General features: G+C 34.3%; 1 long non-coding RNA gene across 1 annotated transcript in view; it reads right to left on the bottom strand.

The window, feature by feature from the left end:
• LOC132796452 (uncharacterized) overlaps positions 1-8,179 on the bottom strand; it is a 100,072-nt gene extending 91,893 nt beyond the window's left edge. Inside the window, exon 1 of the long non-coding RNA XR_009633555.1 lies at positions 8,143-8,179. This is a non-coding gene — a long non-coding RNA (uncharacterized LOC132796452). The remainder of the gene's footprint in view (positions 1-8,142) is intronic.
• Between the last annotated feature and the right edge of the window lie 12,802 nt (positions 8,180-20,981).

Genomic DNA, 20,981 nt, shown 5'->3' with positions numbered 1-20,981 from the left:
AGCATTATAGTAGTAAATTGAACTTTACTTTCAAGCTTTTTACAGGGTAGTCGCAGCTAGAGCTTTGGCTAGAGGTGCAGACAGATATGTTATATAAAGAGAGAGTGAGTGCAGAAAGAGGATTGCACAATGAATGCGTGGATGCAAAACACAACAACTCGAGAATCGAAAGAGAGAGAGAGTCAGAGAGAGAGAGAGAGAGAGAAAACTGAGAATTGGGTTCATGGAAAGTGGATTCCTGCCTCTGCTGCCTGCCTGGCAATCTATCTCGAGTGTTGCCATGAATTTGTCCAGTCGACTGATGGCATGCCACAGCTAGAGAGTTAGAGAGAGAGAGAGAGAGAGGGAATGTGTGAAGGAGATACATGTGTGTGATGTATTGCTTTGTGTGATTTTGACAGAATTAGCAGCTGCTGCCGAAAATTGCACACAACAAAATTCATTCAGCACGCAAAACGATGCGAAATGCCAAAATCTCCCATTCTCACTCTCTCTCTCTCTCTCTCTCTATCTTTCTCTCAACAATCGTTCAACTTGTCCTTGGCGCAGTTCATCATCTGCTCAGCTCATCATTCTCCCATATTCTTCTTCAGCTGCTGCTTCTATTTTCTTCTTGTTCTTACTTCGCTCAGGTTATAAAGTTGCCGTGGCTAATGTATTCTGCTGGTCTCCAAGGATATATTAATTTTGTTTTTATGTTGCCCGCTTTTAGGCCATATTTTTATGCTTAATGTTTATTAGCCATTAGGCTGACCACAAACCAAACAGCAAACGCCAAACCGAAACTGAAACCGAAACGAACTTTGGCAATTAAAAGTTGCGGCCAAGTTAAAAGCCAGCAACATTTTGCACGGCAACCAATCGAACTGTGTCTTTAGCAAATAGCTTTCACTTTTCTATACTGTAATTTTTTTTAAGGGTCGACTTCATTTCTTTACTTCGAATAATCAAATGCAAATGAGTCCCAGATTATTTAGCTGGAAGCACCTTTTTTGGAATTCATTTCATTCTTTCTTATATCATATATAAAAACTAAAAATCTTATGTATCTGATTCTTTTCTTTCTTTCTTGTATAGTTTATAACAAACTAGAAATCTTCTGTCTGCGATTTAACCAACTTTAGTTTCATTTTATTAACTTTTATTAAAATCGCTTTGTTGTCAAAAAAGTTTAACTCATTTATTATCATAAACAAGGAATTTCATATAGTGCGAATGTGTGGACAGAGTAAGCTGCTGATAATCGCTTGGTAAAAGATTGACCTACATATACTTTTGTATTAGATGACTGACAAACTTGGTATATTTTGTACTCGATGGTATGTTTTTAATGTAGAATTATATATAGTTTTTTGCAGTATATTTTGTACTCGATAGTATATTTTGAATGTATAACTATATCGATATACTGAATATAGTCCTCGGCATATTTTAATATTTTTCTCGGTTATTAATTTGGTATATTTTGTACTCTATAATATATTTTGAATCTATCGATATACAAAATATAGTCTACGGTTTATTTTTAGTATAATTTGTATTCCATGGTATATCCTGATTAATGAACTGTACCAAATGAAATTTCGGTATATTTTAGTATTTTTGCGGTTTATTTTTTTGCTAGATTTCATACCCTATGGAATATTTTGAATGTACTACTAGTCCCTGGTATATTTTATATGTAAGGTTATATTAATATAGCAGATATAGCCTGAGATATATTTTAGTATTTTTTCGGTATAGTTTTAGAATGCGGTTATACTGAAAGTGGGTGGCGCGTAGTTGCTGTGAACTTCTTCAGCTTGCTTTTGGAAATAGTTACGTAATTTCGGTTCCATGCCAATGAGAAACAATTTAACAGTCAAAATAAATAACTACAAAAGGTTTCTTTATAGATTATTGCTGAATAAATTTAATATTCATTCGAATTGTAAATGGAAATGGATTGTTCTTATTGCTTATTTAGCTAATTCATTTATATACTTCGCAGATTAGATTAATATTGTATATCTGTTTACTTCAATTCACATTTAGCATTTCAAGTACAGTTTACAAAGTAATGTACTAAACATATTCACCAAATCTCAAATAATTTGCAGTTAATTATACAACTTTAATTTCAACTAAAATATGCGTTCCTGCGTATTTGGTTTTATGTGTTATCCAAATATGACTATCTCATATTCCCAATCAATATTTTGTATCCTCTTCTCTTCCATCTTCGACTGTCTGCTATTTCCTCAATCTCTGTCTAGCCACAAACTGTGCCACAAAGCAAGCTTATTGCCAAGGCTTATTGCGTCTGCTCTCTCTTTCTCTCTTCCCTGTCTCTGTCTCTTACGACGCAGTTGTGGATTGCGATGCATTTCTAGTTGTCGCAACTTGTTGTGCTCTGGCACAACAATAAAATAACTTTTAATTATGCGCAACTAAAGGCAGCTTTCCATGTGTTTGAGTGTGTGTGTGAGTTCGAGTGTGTGTGTGTGTGCATTCGTAAAATGTAATTAGAGTTTTGTGTAGTGAAGTTGTCAGCTTTTGGATAACCGAAAACGAGCGTTTTAACAAGTTTAATTGGTGCAAAGTTGCTCACAAGTTGCCCCATCACAACACAACTTTTCTACAACTCGTGCTCTCTCTCTTTCTCTCTCTCTCTTTCTCTTTCTCCCTTTAATGCTATCTCTATCTCACTCTACTTTAATATGAGTCGAAATTTACTTAAGCAAGATCTATCGACACTACAAAACAGTGTTAATAATGCTTAGTTTAGTTTACATTCGCTGTCTTAGCTATCGATTCTTGATTTTAATTGATTTTCCTCAGCAAGTTGGCAGCCCTTTAATTTCATCAGTTGCCAGTTCTACAATATTGCAATAGAGGAAAACTTCATAATGCACCGTTTATTTTACTTTCGCTTTCTTTGCTCCCGAAAGGTTATTTCAATTGCTTTTCCTCAGCAAGTTGGCAGCCCTTAAATTGCATCAGTTGCTAGTTCTACAATATTGCATTAGAATAGTGCTTAGCTTATTTAACATTCGCTGTGTTTGGTTTTGATACGTGATTTCAATCATTTTTCTTTAGTAAGTTGGCAGTTCTATGATTGCAAAAGTTGCCAGTTCTACAATATTGCAATAGAGGAACACTTCATAATGCTCCGTTTATTTTACTTTCGCTTTCTTTGCTATCGAAAGGTTATTTCAATTGCACTTAGCAAGTTGGCAGCCCTTAAATTGCATCAGTTGCTAGTTCTACAATATTGCATTAGAATAGTGTTTAGCTTACTTAACATTCACTGTGTTTGCTTTTGATACGTGATTTCAATCATTTTTCTTTAGCAAGTTGGCAGCCCTATAATTGCAACAGTTGCCAGTTCTAAAATATTGTAATAGAGGAACATTGTTCAATATATTAAAATAAATATTGACCGAATTGTCGTTGTGCATTAAAGTTGCACTCGATTAACCTGCGGACGGGTTTTTTGTGGGCGTAAGTGCCGTGGTTAGTGGCAGGGGGCGTGGCAGGTAGGCAGAGAGGCAGGCAGGCGGCCTGCCACTGACAGTCTATGCAGAGAGACAAAAAAAATGCATTGGAAAGTCAGAGCAAAGCGACAAAACTTTTCGCCACAACCAACAGCAGAAGAAGAAGAAGCAGAAGAAATGCAGACAACTTTTGTCATCTGATTTTCAGTTTTGCACTTGTGCATTTGAATACCCTGTAACAAAATATGGCGCACATTGGGTCTGACCAGGATTAGAAGAAAATAGAGAAATATGATATAAACAAATTGAAATTACAAAAAAATAGAATTCAATGAAATAAAAATATTAAAATGATAAATTGACTTTCGCACAATTGAAATAAATAACTAAATATACAATATTGTAACAAAAATTTTATTTGCATTAAACAAAATTAAAGTTATATCTGTTAATTTTGGATAATCACGGAATATTAAGTTTACTTTACTATAAAAAATAATATATTTAAATATAGTAAATAATAAACAAAAGTTGGCAATATAGCATCATGAATATTGTGGATAAACTTTTATGTTTTTCTTTAAAGCAAAGAACAATTTAACTTCGATTTGGTAAAAGTTGACTGTAATTTTTTAAAGTTTTGATTGAAATTGACAAAAGTTAAATAAGAATTTTTTGAAATTTTTAAACATCAAAATAATGGCAAAAAGTACAATTAAATTTATATTTGGTAAATAAATAAAAAATATAAAAAAATGGAATATCAAATATGTATTAAGGAAATCTTTATATTATGGAAAAAATGTTATTTTTAAAATAATGACAAAATGTGCAATTTAATTTTTGTTTGGTAAATGCGAATTTTTGGAATTTTAAAATAAATAAAATAATACAAAAAAAATGGTTAAAGTTATTGTATCTTTTATTTAAAGAAAATGTTAATGTGAATTTTTTGAAATTTTAAAATTAAAACTGATGACAATATATACAATTTCATTTGGTAAAAGTGAAATGTGATTTTTTTTAAATTTGAAAATGCCAAATAATTGCAAGATACAATTTGGTTTATATTTGGTCAAAGCTTAATGCGCATTTTTTTAAATTGAAAAATATATATATAATGGCAAAAGATAAAATCGAATTTATATTTGTGACTTTTTTTTAATTTTAAAATAGATATTTCGTAATTTGAATACAGGGTATGTGCTAGTCAAGTGCCTGGCAACACTGTTGCGTTTTTCTTTGCAGCTGCTGTTTGGCTAAGCAAAAAATTTTTAATATTTACTAAACTTATGCAAAAAGTGGCAGTTGCTGCCTTCGCACTGTAGACACTGCCTCGTGCCTAGTGTTGGCTAATGAAATGCACTTTTCCCCTCCTTCCCACCCCTCCGTCATCTTTATAGTCTTTTGCGAGCTTGGGCAGCAACTTTAGCCAGCTGCCAAATGTGGAGACACGTTGATAGCAGGCAACAGACAAAACTTGGCCCTAAGTAAATGCTTCAGACGTGTGCATTACCTGTCTCTTCCCCCCACACTCCCCCCTCTCCTCTCCTCTTTCCCCTCCTCAAGCTGTTGATGGGACAGCAGCTGGCAACTGGCAATTTGCCCACAACAATTCAAAAAGCGAATATGCAACGCAATGCAATGTGCAGCACAAGAACAATTTGACGCTGGTTAACAAATTGAAATGCCAACCAATGATGATTATTTGCTACTGCATTCCTCCCAATGGGGCTAACCACTATTAGCACTGTCAACACTGTCAACGGGAACAACGGAAACTACTTGCAACAAATTTACTTAGCACAAATTATGATTTCTTGTAAAACCTTGTTGCGATGGCAAAACAATCGAGTGAACAAAAAACACGATAAAAGCATTTTCAATGACGGATCACTATAAGTAGTGGAAATCTCTTGAAGTAATATGTTGATAGTAATAAAACAAATTTTGAAATAGTGAATGAATGATAATAATGATATTATTATGAAACTAAATCAATTCAAACAAAAATATGATAAAAGTTCTTGATTTGGATATAAATATTGAAACCTTTTTGGTATTCATTCTCATATAAATTTCAATGAATTATTACTGATAGTAATATCCAGATGAAACAAGTTAGCTACCATTCAAAAATACTGAAAATATACCAAGTTATACCCCATAATATGCCAAAAATATACTAAATTACGTCATATAATTTGGTATAATTATACGGTAGAATTTGCTATATTGTTAATATTTTATGTGTCGTAATTTGGTATATTTTTAGTATTTTTAACGGAAGCGTTCAAAATATACCACAGAGTTTAAGATATGCTAGATGGTGAATAACATAATAACAAAATTAAACAAAGCCAATCTAAAAAATACTGAAAATATACCAAAATGTTGACATGGTATAGCGGTATTTTACAGCACTCAAAATATAACGTATAGAAGAAAAATACTAGATTTTTTAATTAAATTAATTAAGAAAGATAACGTTAAAATACTAAAAATATACCAAATTGTGTGGTATAATTACATACTACAGCATTCTAAATATACCATACAGAACCAAATATACAAGATTGTCAACAAGGGAAAATAACAAAGAAATATGCAGTCGAAAAATACTAAAAATATACGAAAATATACATACTACAACAGTCCAAATATACCATGGAGAACAAATTATACCAAAATTGTCTGTCAAAGCAATTAAGAATAAAATAGCAGATCCCGAAAAACACGAAATAAAACCTGAGAAAGTATTTAAGGTAATTAGCTATGCTTTTAATGAGCAAGAGGTTTTTAATGCAATTTGAATATGATTAGAAAATTAGGTGAATTGAAAATTTTAGACAATTTCATTATAGTAAAGCATTTACAGTCCAAAAACAACTGCAAGTTATTTAAGGCAATTTTTGGAGTTGCAACTTTGCATTCATCGAATGCAATTTTGCAATTTCAATTCGTGTTGCAGTTATCAAGTGCAACGCAGACGTTGCAACTTGCCACGTCATCCACTTGTTGCAAAAAATTGATCTTTGCAGTCGCATTTTTTCGACTTTTTGTTAAATTTGTTGAACCCCGCCGCATGTGTTCTCCGTGTCTCTTGTAGTTTGTTGTCTGCTCTTGATGAGTGTTAAAACTGACAAACAAAAGCTGCTTGCCCACAATGTGTCCCCCTTCCCCGCCTTACTCCTCCTCCTTCCAATTGACTTTCCCTGTTCCGAGTTTTGTTCCTCTCCCGCTCTCCCCTGTCTCAACTCTTGCTGAGGACTGGCCCATGTCCAGTGCAGACTGTAAAACAATTGACAGCTTCAGCTTCAGCTTTAGTGTCACCATTGAAACATCCTTTCTCTCTCCGTTCCTCCGTTCTCAACTCTAGCCGCAGCTCTTCCCGAATGAACGACTAAATGACTGACTGACTGACTGCACACCTCAGCGACACTCTCTCTCTCTCTCTCTTTCTCTGTTTGTATGTGTGTAGGTTCAAGTGGCCGTGAATCCCTCTGACCCTCTGTTCTCTGTTCTTCGTTCCCTTCCCTCAACCTCAATCCCAACCCTTACTCCTGCTCCAATCCCCAACAAACAAAAGTTTGACAGAGTGTCTGATGTGCGAAAGGCCAAGAGCAGAAGCCTTCATGGCCATGACTAGTGTCTGCCTGCCTCCCCTCTTTCCCCCCACGCTTCCTCCCTTTCCTTAACTTCGAGAGTTCCCCACATTGATTTACGGGCAACAGGGGTGCAGCTCGTCGCAGCTCGACTGTGGCGCCTCCGTTGGGTGCAGGCCACTTAACGTTGCGTCCAGTAGGTTTCCTTATTTTTTTATTTTCCTGCTTGTTCTTTGTTTGCATTGTTTTGATACCCTACATGAAAGCGGGAAAGCTCAACGCTATTGCATGTTTGCACTTGTAAAATTAAATAAAATACTCTGTAAATCTGAAAGTCTGTCTATATGGTCAAATATAAGTGCGATAAATGCATGCTTTGTAGAATAGAATTTCATAAAAATATACCAAATTATATGTGGTATAACGATATACTACAGCATTTAAAATATACAATTTGAAATATACCAGATTGTCAAGAGAGTAAAAGAATTTTTCTAAAACTTCAGTCCAAAAATACTAAAAATATACCAAAATGTATAATGTATAAATGTGGTATAACGGGATACTATCACATTCAAATTATACCATGGAAAGAAAATATACTAGATTGTCAACAACAAGGTAAAATGATAAGAAAGATGCCATCGAAATATACTAAAATTCAAATATACCATAGAACACAAAATATACTATATTGTCAAAAAAAAAATATAAAGAATTTGAGATTCAGATTTAAGATTCTGGTATAATGGTATTCTACTACAACTATAGCAAACAAAATATAGTATGCTAGATTGTCAACAATACAATAAAAGAATTAAAAAATATTCAGTCGAAAAATACTATAAATATACCGAAATTTCTATGTGGTATAACAATATACTACTGCATTCAAAATATGCCATTTCGATGCTGCCTATGATAATACATTACACTTTAAGATATGTCGAATATGCTAAGTTCAAATGCAGTCAGTTCTTAAACTCCCGTTGCTTGATCTACTTCTTTTAGTGGTAATCATTCCTATATACTAATTAATATAAAATTATCAGCTGACTTACCATTTGCATAAAGTATCTGCTTTGTTGATTGCATAACCTGTAAAAATGAGAAAATTTGAAATTATTTTTAAGTTTACAAGCTCTAGATTGTCAACAACAAGATAAGAGAATTAAAGAAGCTCCTGTTCAAAAATACTAAAAATATATCTAAATGTATATGTGGTATAACCGTATACTTCTGCATTTCAAATATACCATAGACCATAAAATATATTTAATTATCAACAAGAACTGCAGTTGAAAAATACACCAAACATAATGATTATTATTACATTTCAAATATAGTATAGAGAACATAATGTACGAGAATGGGTATATATTGAGTCGAGCATACCCCTGGCATACTTGGTCGGCAAAAAATACTAAAAAAAAATACCGAAATATAGATGTACCTAAATGAAATATATTAAATTGTCAACAAGATAATAAATTTTAAAAAACTTCAGTCGAAAAATACTTTAAAAAAATACCAAAATGTATATGTAATAAACCGGAAAGGGTATATATTGAGTCGAGTATACCCCTCACGTACTTTGCTGGCCTTGCTTCATAACTGTCTGCGCTCTCGCATTTTATGGAGTTTATTAATTTGAGTGCTTTTCACCCGCTGGTGACACATTTTCCCCCCCAACGCGTCGGCCGGTGTGCCACTTGTTTTATTGACTGGCCCCAAGCCGAGGGCTGACTTTGGGTCACACGACAGACTGAGAGGAGGGGATAGACAAGAGATGAGGGAGGGGGGAAGGGAATACAACGCATGTGTCGCACAACTGTCGAATGAAAGTAAACGGATTGGCTTTCAAATGTTGTCCACATACACAACAATCTGCCTCCTTCTCCTCCCTCCCTCCCTCTTGTTCTCCTGCTGCACACACACTTGAACTCTCCACCCTCCCTTGGGGGGAGTGGGGGAAGGGGAGGGGGAGGCAAACACATCATGTGACGCGCGCGTCTCGTGTTGGCAATTGATTTTGAACTTTGGGTCACGTATTTTAAAAATATTTTATAAATATTGACACTGAGATTACGCGACTGAGAGGAGTTTATTTACCCTCCCCTTCCCTCTCCCCTGACCAGCCCTACCCAAAGAGCAAATAAATCACGTATACGCCGCGTATTGTGTGCCGCGAAAAATGCGAATTGAGTTGACTTGAGTTTCGAGTTGCGAGTTTGTGTTGTGCCATGCAATTAGACAAGAAAATTAAACAAAGACAGAGAGAGAGGGGGAAGAGAGAAAGAGAAAGGGAGATAGAGAGAGAGAGAGAGAGAGAAAGATACAGGCAAAGACATTTCCGCTGAGACTTTGAATGGGGACTGAGCAAATGTGACGCTTTGTTTCGCTCATAAACTTTACATGAATCAACTTTTTGATTTGTCTCATTGTCTCTACATAGGCAGGCAGTTGTTGCAGTTGCACAGTTGCACAATTGTTGTTGTTGTTGCTGCCACAGTTACAGTTGCGTACGTGCCACAAGTTGAGTTCTGCCTCGCGAGTTGCCAATTTTGCGGCAATTTTGGGGCGTCAACTTTTTAATTGTCTTGCGGTTAGACAGCGAGCAAAAGGAAAATCGACAAAGTTGATTGTGTGTGTGTTGCTTGTTTGTCAAGCTGCATAATACACACACGTACACATACACACTCACACACACATACACACTCCCCATCACACACACTCTAAGTGCCATGAAATACTTGCTCAAACCTTTGATTTAATGTCCATTAAAAAAGCTTAAAAAAAACTTCTAGATTACGCTAGAGAATTCTTTGAAATTGATTCAAGATATTCACATACTATGATTTAGTTTACAAAGTAATATTGAATGACAAATTAATAGTATGCAAACTTATGAAACGATGAAATTGGAATTATAAATTGGAAATTATAGTTTTTACAATATTCATTTAAGAACATTTCTCGATATTAATCTATTTAAAGCCGTTACGATTTAATTATGGGAAATGTGAAAGCTAGTTTTCATTGTTGTTTTAAGTTAAAATGTTTCACTAACTTAACTATGCATATTATATTGTGTTTCTATTCCATCATTCTATAAGTTTCCTAGGCAACTATTAATATTGTGGTTCAATTTTATTGCTTCTATGGGATATTATGCATATAATCAAATACATTGTTTCACAAGTTTCCTTATTATTTTTTTGTTTCAAATTCATCGTTTCATAAGTTTGCTATACACACTATAATTTATGTTTCAATTTCATTGTTCCGCAAGTTTCCTTATGTATTAAATTGTTGTTCAATTTCCTAATAAGTTTACTATGCACACTATATTTAATGTCTCAATTTCCTCGCTAACAAGTTGCTATGCTTATTATAGTGTGTTTAAATTTCATCGTTCCATGCTTTCTATGCTCTCTATTGATTTGTGTGTCCATTCCATTGTTTCATAAGCTGTACACACTATAATTTATGATAGATTTTAATCATTCCAAAAGTTTGCAATACTTACTATAAATTTGTGTTCCTATTTCATTGTTTCACAAGTTTATAAATATATGTTTTATTTTCATTGTTCCATTATTGTAAACTTATGGAGTATACTATTAGCTACTATATATTCGTGGTATTAATAGTTATTATTTTAAATTTTATTTTGCTATTATGAACCGAATTTTTAAGTAGTATAATGTGGACAAATAAAAACCATTGCCAGTTCCTCCCGTTTGATGATTTCTCAGCCTTAGTTTTTGCTCAATTCAATTGTAGATTTCCCGTTTTAGAGAAACTCGAGCTTAAGCTCAGAGAATTGGTTTAAAGTGCGGCAACTTGCTCGATTCTCAGCGAACTTTCGAACTTTTCACTCACTCTCCCTTTTTCTCTCTCTCTCTCTCTCTCTCTAACTCTCTCCCAAGTTGCTCGCATTCTTTGGCTATTTGTCGCTCCACAAGCGTCTGCAGTCTGCAGTCTAAAGTCTGAAGTCTGCATTATTATGCACTGGGCATTTGTTATAAAAGTCCTGTGCTGTCACCTCATAAGGAGAGTGTCAGCAGGAGTCAGAAGTCAGAAGAGGAGACAAGCAAAATGCCGCTGAAAGGACGAGCTATTCACTCTCTCTATCTCTCTCTCTCTTCGCAAAGCCGCAATAAAATGTGAAAACATTAAAGCATCGCAGCAAAGGACATTAGACAAGGAGAGGAAGAGAGGGAGGAGAGGCAGACACACCTAAGACATAAGCCGCTATCATTCACCCTTAATCCGTTTAAGGACACTTGACGTGCACGGCAAAACAGCAGCCACAACAACAACAACAATAGCAATAGCAACAGCAACAGCTAACCACAGACGAAGCACACCTTAAACACACACACACACACACAATCACACACACTCAGGTCGAGGCACAACTAAAAGTCAGTCAAGTTGACCAGCAAGTGCAGGAGAGTTTATAAAATAAAATGATGACGATGACGATGACGAGGACGAGGACGGAGAGGGAGACAAAAAGAGGGGAAGGAAGTTGGCGAAATGGAAACATAAAGAAAATAGCAGATAGAAAAAACAACAATAACAACAACAGCAACAACAACAATAACGAGAGCAGGAGCTACAGAATAAAAGCGGAAAAGCGTCCGGAGCCCGCATCGAAAGTGAAATACAAAAAAAGAAACAAATGAAATAACCTAAAAAGCAATGAATCAAGTATCGAATGGCAAAGACCCAGTACTAATATACTATATAATATACTAATATACCATAAAATATATACTAATATACTAGTATACTACAATATGTTATTACAGAAATAACTTAAAAATGAATAGCTCGAGTAATGACTGCTAAAGACCCTTTGATTACGACGGTTATAGTAATACTTATTTCAACGAAACAAAACACCTTGAACTATGAAACACACATATATAAATATGCTACAATATTATACTACTATATAAATAACTAAAAAGCAACAAACTAACATTAAGAAGTTAAGCTCTAGTATTGACTACTGGAGACCCTTTAATTGCGCCTCTTTACAAATGCAAAAAGCCTTGAACTATTAAACTCAGTTAGGCAGGAAGTTAGTTAAGTGAATATTATGGATTATAGAGTATACTAATATTCTACATTAGTTTATTATATAATAATTACAAATCAGAAAACTGAAGTAAAGCAATTCAGCTGGAGTATTGACTACTGAAGACCCTTTAATGTAAAAAGCTTTGAACTGTAAAACTCACAATAACTAAGACCTAGTTGTTGTTTAAGGTTACGTAAGTGAATATTGGAATACCACATGTTGAACAATATCTACTATTGATCATAATGAAATATGCTGCTTCAGCTCAGCTACCTCGTCGTTAGCTAATATTATACGGTAGCTGCATGGTCAGGTATTTCTAATTTCTAGCTATCTATATTTTTTTGCGTTCGAAATCCGAAACCTAAAATCATCCACTTAAAAGCCAAGGGTCGATAATTTACTGATGCCTGCCTGACAGTTTATGGGGCTCGCCAAAGTTTTGTGCGCTCTTCGCTTAGCCACAACACTTTGTTGTCCCTCTGGAAATAACGTTAACGTGTCCTACCTTTTAGACCCGAACAGCTTGTTCAACATTGTCATCGGAGCGTAGCATAACGCGACGCCTCTGTCTTATGTTAACTCTACAGTGGTCAGAGTGCTGCGATGAGCACAGACTAGACATGGAGTCACATTTATTGCGGCATAAATTTGCACTTTGTTGTGGTTTGGAGACACACACACACACACACACACACACACGCACACGCATACGCATGCATGCCTGCATGCAGTTTAGTTTGAGGTTAGAATGAGAAGTGAGGTTAGGTTGAGGAGTGAGGTTCGGTTGCAGCATGACGTAGTTTGTCTAACGTTTTGTTATTTAGCTGGCAAATTGTTTTATGCTTCTCAAACTTGTCTGGCTATTTGTGGTCGGAGAGAACTTAACTTGCCTCGAAAGCAGACACATTCGATAACAGGGAGTCGAAAAGTAAAGCGAGAGAGAGAAAGAGTAAGGCAAGCTGGAATGGACGAGACAGCAGAGGTCACTGCAGCAAAGAAAGAAAGGCATCATGAGTGGACAAGCGCTTATGTAATGGATGCAGGAGTGTTATCGATAAACGATAACAGCTGGTGTATATTGTTAGGCTAAAATAACTCAAATATGTCTACAACAAAGCAGTTGATTTTCATTGCGCAGTCATATTCATATGTTTATCGATCAGCGATAACTTGAAGGTGTTATCGATATAAGATAATCGCCTTTTAAAGCTGAAGCAACTCAAATATGTCTACAAGCAGTTGATTTTCATAGCTCAGCCATATTTAAATGAATATCGATAAAAGATAACTTGATGGATTATTATCGATAAACCACAATCTCGTACTATGTGCAGCTAGTGCATATTATTAGAGCAAAAACAACTCAAAGTCAACATCAAGCATTTGATTTTCATAGTGCAGACCTATTTTAATGTTTTTCGATAATCGATAACTTGAATGAGTATTATTGACAAATGGTAATCTCATACTAAGAGCAGCTAATGCATATTAAAGCTAAAACAACTCAAATATTTCTACAACAAGTGGATGATTTTCATAGTACAGCTATAACAAACTGTTTATCGATAATCGATAACTTGAATGAGTATTATTGACAAATGTTAATCTCATACTAAGAGCAGCTAATGCATATTAAAGCTAAAACAACTCAAATATTTCTACAACAAGTGGATGATTTTCATAGTACAGCTATATCAAACTGTTTATCGATAAACGATAACTTGAATGAGTATTATTGACAAATGGTAATCTCATACTAAGAGCAGCTAATGCATATTGAAGCTAAAACAACTCAAATATTTCTACAACAAGTAGTTTATTTTCATAGTGCAGTCTTCTTTATTGATGTTTATCGATAAACGATAAATTGAATATGCAGCGTTGCCACAAAAGTACGGAAGGAGTTGACTGTGTTGCTTTGCGCTGCTTTCTAATCTCTCCCGTGTTTGAGTTATTTCAGCTTTTTGACACTCACAAGAATTTACGATGCAAATGGAAATGAAAATAGAAATTGGGCAATTTGATGTGGCTTTTTATAGGGTTGCCACAACTCGTGCGCCTTATTTGGCCATTAAGTGCGAGGTATGTCCGACATTCAACACCTAATTAACGCCAAACGTATAATTTTGCGTCCTCCCCGAGACACAAAAACTACACCAATAACTTTTCTTTTAATGTCCAAAGTAAAAGCAATTGGGGTATGTTCGACTGCCAATATACCTGGTAATCAGCAGCTATTTGATAGAGCGTGACCCAATCACGCCTTTCTAGCAGCTACTTCCAGGGTAGGCGACAAAAAGGGGCGCAACAAATCCACAGACAAAACTTTTGTCATTTGCACATTGTTTCCTTTTTTTTTTTTTTTTTTGGAGTGGAGTTGCCTTCAGTTTGTGTCCATTCGCTTCGCGCCTTTTGCTACAGTATTACTCATTAGCAAAGCTCGTTATTGTCAATAGTTGGGAGATAATTTAGTCTTTTGTTTCGTTTTTGTTGCTTATTTTCTTTAACTTCACCTGGAATCTGTTCGTGAGTCCTTTTTTCCTTCCCCTTCCCGCACTGTCCGCTTAGTTTCTCTCTATGTGTCTCGTCGTCGTCTCTCCATTGGACTCTATTATTTGCCCTGTTTTATTTTCAAAGTCATTACAAAAGTTTGCCGCATCGATAAATGGATAACCAAAACAGCAATAGCAACAGCAACAAGGCCGAGAAAGGTGCTCGCAATGCCCTCGGGCAACTTTGTCATCATTGCCCAGTCGAACAACAACAACAACAACAACAACAGCAACAGGAGCAACAACAACAACGTATTGAAACAACAAACAGAAATTTCCAATTGACTGCGATGCTCCGCAACTAATTGGCAACAAATGAGCACGAAACCAAACTAAACCCAAACCAAAAACAAAAACTAAATGGAAAAGGAAAACGGAAAAAGGGGGGAAGAAGAAGAGCAACCAACTCTCTCTACCTCTTTCTCCTGACTCCTCCTTCGATAGGGTGAGCAAAACATCTCTCTAGTACTTCTCCTGTCCTCCAATCTCTTGCCCTACTTGAAGCTACGGGTTAAACAGGGACCACAAAGCATTGACGAGTAATGCGCTCGACGATGAGCTACCCTGTATTATATCCTAGACTAGTTGCTGTTGGGAGTATATCACTTTGAATTTTTCATTTTACGTAAGTATTATATTTTCATGCAAAGTTAAAGAGAGGAGAGCTATAAAAAAGCTATAAATCAGAAAATAGTAAATATATACAATATACATTCTAAAAATATACTAAATATATAAAATACTAAATACAAAGGGACTATAAAAAGGCTAATAATACTAAATACCAATAAATACTACAAAAATATTCAGTACAAAAATTCGAAATGCTAAGAAAATACTAAATATAAAAATGATAAATACTTAAAAATATTAAATAAAAAGAATTATAAATACTATTAATACAAAATATAAAAATACTGAAAATACTAAAGACAATAAGATATTAAATAAAGAAATACTACAAATTCCTAAATATAAAATATACTAAATACTAAAAAATCTAAATACAAAAAAATTATAAAGAAACGTAAATATAACAATACTAAATACATACTAAATATTAGATATAAAAAATAATCAAATTTAAATAATAAAAAATATATATATATAGACATATGAAGAATAACAACAACCAGATTTGCATAAATAACTTGAGGTGAAACAAAATTTATATTTTTGTTGAATTTGAATCATTGGATAATGTAGAAAGAACGAAATTGTGAATAATATTTGCATGCCTAGTATACCCCGTTTGCCTGAGAAGTATAGGGTATGCAAGGAGCTAAAGGTGCAAGCAAAACGAAGACACTAGAGAAAGCGGGAGACTGCAAATGCATTCATTTAGATAGGCGCCAGCAAACAGAGAGAGATAGTGTGAGAGAGAGAGAGAGGGGGAAAGAGGAGCAGGCAACCTAAGGACCTAAGTACCTAAGGAGCGACCTAAAGGACCTTAAGCAACAATGGGTTTACCTCCTGTGGCAGCAAATCAATTAGGCAACGCGTAATGCAGCGTTGTTCTCTTCTCTCCTGTTCTCTTCTGTTCTGTTGTATTAAACGTTGTGCCACGCCCCCTTCTTCTTCTTCTTGTGGTGGCTCGAAATAGAAAAACTTGTTAATTGAAAATGGTGCGTGTTTGTTGTTGTTGTTGTTGCTACTGGTTGCTGGTTGCCGGTTGCAACTCGTTTTCCACTCGGTTGCAGCTTTAAGTTATAACAAGAACAGCTCAAATGACCTCTTCCCCACCCCCTTCCATGCACCCGTGTCTTCTTTTCCACCGACTTGCTTGTTAATCCCTGACACGCTGCCAACGACAAACCAACTGAATTAACACATTAAAATTACTTTTTATTACAAGCCAAGAAACAAACACACACGGAGGGCAAACAAAAGAGCTGCTGGCAGCCAAAGTTGAGTAATAAAATGGCAGGCAAACCGTCAAGAGTAGCGCAAAAACCTGAAGGATACCAACTACAGTAGTCACTGCCTAACAGCAACAGATTCATCAACTTCAGTCGACCATTTTGCTTATACTTTATATGTTTCCCCCTTTAGCAGAGCTGCATACTACAATAATTTCTACTGTACAACCTGAAAGCACGAACAAACTAAATGCATACACTGGTAAACTAAGGTAAATGTTGACTTTTAAATACCCTTTAAACAATGCTTACAACTCTTATCAAGTGTTGATAAACATTGCTGATCAAAAAGTTGATCAATTAGATGGTTATAATGGGGAAAATTTTACGAGATATTTTATTAGGAATAATATAAGAGTTTACTCTTTGTCTTGATAATAATTGTATAAGTGTAATAAACGAGTTCAATAAGAACAGTTTATGAGTAAAATTTACTCACAAGCTGCAGATATTGCCGAGCTTGAATTATTATAGTAAGTGATGTATAAGAATGGTAATAGATTTGTATAAGATTAAGAAATAAGAAAATTTGAATTATTTAAACACCATTACTAAATTGGTGCAATAGTTATATGAACAGTATAAAAGTTGTATACGAATCGCTGTATATGGATGATAAATGAGAAAATTTTAATTTTAAAGCACCATTATTAAATTAGCAATAGTTGTACGACATTGTATGAATAGTATAAGAGTGCAATATGTGAAAATTATAATTATAAAAGCAACAGTATAAGAGTGGTACAAGAATCGTATACGAGTGATTTATAAGTATAAGAACAATTATGTAAACACCATAAATAGTTCTTGCAAATATATATGTATAAGTAAGTATTACCAAAAATTGGTTTTTCTCAATACTTTTTCTACTTTCTCAAAAGATTCTTCTTCTGTATTTGGTTAATTCCATGACGGAATTTGACCCGTGAAACAATTTTAAAAATTAGTGAATGTTATTCTTAAAGCTTTTGATAAGCACTATATTTAGGGCTAAGATTGATTTTAGAAACTTGTTATGCTTTACGATAAAAAATATAAGTTCATTTTTTTGGTTTGCGTACGAATTTGTTCATTTTTGCAATTATCTTAAAGCAGAAAAAAATTTTAAAACCATTTTAAGCTCTAAAAAAAGTACTAATTTAGAGCTACAAGAATAACCTATTCTTATTTTTTAAATTTTGTTTCAGTTTTTGTTATTTTTACTCCATCATGGAATTATCCATATTTATTTTAGTAGAAAATGTGAAATTAGTTCGCAGTCTTTATTTTTGACGATCTTTTGTACATTCCGTTTATACATTTGTTTAATAAAGCGTTCTATTTTATATTCTTATTTCATTTGCTGTTATTTGCATAAAGTATTGTAATTGTAAATAAATTAACGCACTGACAATAACTGAGATCGATGCCACCCGAGTTGACCTCGATTGTATTTCGAGGGTATACAACGGCTGAAGAAGCCAAACGCTTTTGGCTTCACATGCGTGTCGTCCTTGCCCTTACACTATGTACTTGTGTGTGAGTGTGTGTGTGTGTGTGTTCGAGTGTGTACGTGTTTAGCTGAGGTGTTGCGTGCCTGTGAAATGTTTTGCGCCATGTGCGTGACTGAATGCCCGACTGAGTCCCCCACAGCAAACATAACACACACACACACATACTCACACACATACATCGAGTCTGCTATAGACATATGCATACATACATCTCTATGGCAGATATCTGGAGGCAAACTCCTTCTTGGGCTGTTGCCACACTCCACACGTAGCAGACGCTTAATCTGACTAAAGACACGAATTGAAATTAGAATCTGAATCTGAATCTGAATTACAATCTCAATCCGTATTTCTATCCAAATCGAAAAATCACAACTTTGATTTCTGATGCTGTTGATTATTATTCTATTTGTGAATGTGTCAAGTGCTTTTCTCCTTTCCCTTTCACTTTCCCTTTCTCCATTCCCTTTCTTGTTGTGCATTAAACTATTTTGCAGTAATACTGTAAACGTAAAAATTATATTGTACTTGGTTCAATAAAGAGCAAGTAAAATACCAATATACCAAATATTGCCTTCTGTATATGTATACATATATTATATTTTTGCAACAATATAATATAATAATAATATAATATATTTTTGTAACAATATAACATACCAAACCAATATACTGACAAAAATACTTAAATTTACCGAAGGCTATATAAGTATATTTATGGTTTCAATAATTTTGCTCTTATTCAATGTACTCTATATCGATGGAGCAATAAAATATACCAAAACATACTGAACATTCCGCAAAAATATATTAAACTACATCGAATAGCAAAAGGAAAGTCAAAAATAAAATATACTAAAACATACTAAATATACCAGATACTATATAAATATAATGATATTTTTTCAATAAAAGCAAAACAATGCAAGAATAAACTATACCAACTTTATATACTAACAATATATAAAAAATATACCAAAAGCTTTACTTGGTATATTGATATACAAACCATTTTATTTTCATTATTTCGATTCAATCTCTGCTGTCTTATTTTCTAACATTCTCCTTAGCTTTCGTCTTTCCTTTCATTACCCTGCTTAACTGTGGCTGCTGATAAGTGTAAATACTTTAATTTTCACGAGAAGACACATTATAAATTCATATTTAATATGCTACAGCTAGCAACTAAAGATGTTTTGGCATTTTAAAGTGCACACTTGAGCTTAAAGCACGATTGGGGCAGCAGTCAAAGATCTGAGGTTACTCAGGGCAACTATTGCAGCCACAGACAAATGTTGAATTATCGGTTGTGCACGCACACACACACACACACACCTAAGTATTGGAGCCGCAGGTAACCGCAAAATGCAATTGAAGAAGTGCAACAGCAATAGCAACAGCATCTGCAATGATGACAGAGAAAGAGAAGATTGTGAAGATGCAACCTGCTAGCTTCGCTGTCAGTGGAAGGTCAACAGCATCGATTCAATATTCAAAATGTAATTTAGCGTAATGTACACACACACATACACACAACACCAAAGAGCAGCAGCAGCAGCAACATCGACTCGAGCAACAGTTGCAACCTGAGACGCAGCAATTGCTGTGCGATAAAGTCTTTGCACCTTTCAATTGCCTGGTTGCAACTCTCATTGTTGTTGTTTCGGTTGCTGTTGCTGTGGCAACAATGGATTCGATGCCGGCAAATGCAGTTAGCAGATAGAAGATAGTGTTTACACCTGAAGGCCACAACTCAACATCAACATCAGCAAAAGCAACATCAACAATCAGAGAGAGAAGCGCGCATAATAATCTGTATCCTATAACATTTATTCCACAGTGAAAAGTTTCCCTAATATTTTAATCTAGAAGAGATTGCTAAATCAATTTTGAATTTGTTTCTAGACCTGAAGTTAACATTTATCGTACACAGATAAGATAAATCTGTGTGCATATTAAACTTTCTAGTTAAAAATGTAATGAAGTCAAAGGCGAAGTAAAAAGATTTGTTTCTCAACCTTAAATTAACCAACAGATAAAACTCTAAAGCATTTGTTTCCCAACCTCAAGTTATCATTTATCCTACAGATAATATAAGTCTAGTTAAAAGTTTATCGAAGTCACAGCAAAAGGATTTATTTCTTAGTCTCAAGTTAATATTTATCTTACAGATAAAACTCTAGAGGATTTCTTACTCGACCTCAAGTTAACATTTATTGTACAGATAAGATAAGTCTGTGTACATTTTATATTCTAAAACATTTGTTTGTCAACCTCAAGTTAACATTTATCCTAAATATAAAAAAGTCTGTGTAAACTTTAAATTCAAGAAAAGTTAATGACGAAGCAATCGGATTTGTATTTCAACCTCAAGTTCAAATTTATCGTACTGATTTTTTCTAAGGCTTAGTTCACTGTTAACTCGATCTACAAAAATTAAGGAATCTATATGTTAAGAAGTCACAAGGGAATTTTTTTCTTAATCTCAAGTTAGCATTTATTTTAAAATAAAACTCTAGGGGATTTGATTCTCGACCTCAAATTAATATATATCGTACAGATAAGATAAATCTATGTAATATTTAAGATCTATATGATTTGTTTCTCAACTATTTATTTTAAATTTAAATTAACGCACAGAAAGATATGCCTGTCAGTTGAAAGTGTTTAGGAAGGCAAATAAATATTTAGCATATAATTTAGTTCTATAATTTTTTAATTCAAAATTGTAAATGGTATTGGTATTTCTATTTCTGATAATATTGCAAGCAATTTATCATTTATACTATGATTGGAGTCATTGCTAAACAGAATTGGTGTCTTTACTATATTAAAGCG

Source organism: Drosophila nasuta, chromosome X, assembly GCF_023558535.2.
Source record: "Drosophila nasuta strain 15112-1781.00 chromosome X, ASM2355853v1, whole genome shotgun sequence".
In the NCBI taxonomy this organism is placed as follows: domain Eukaryota; kingdom Metazoa; phylum Arthropoda; class Insecta; order Diptera; family Drosophilidae; genus Drosophila; species Drosophila nasuta.
Note: the sequence above shows the minus strand (reverse complement) of the source record. Positions and strands in the feature narration are given on the sequence as shown.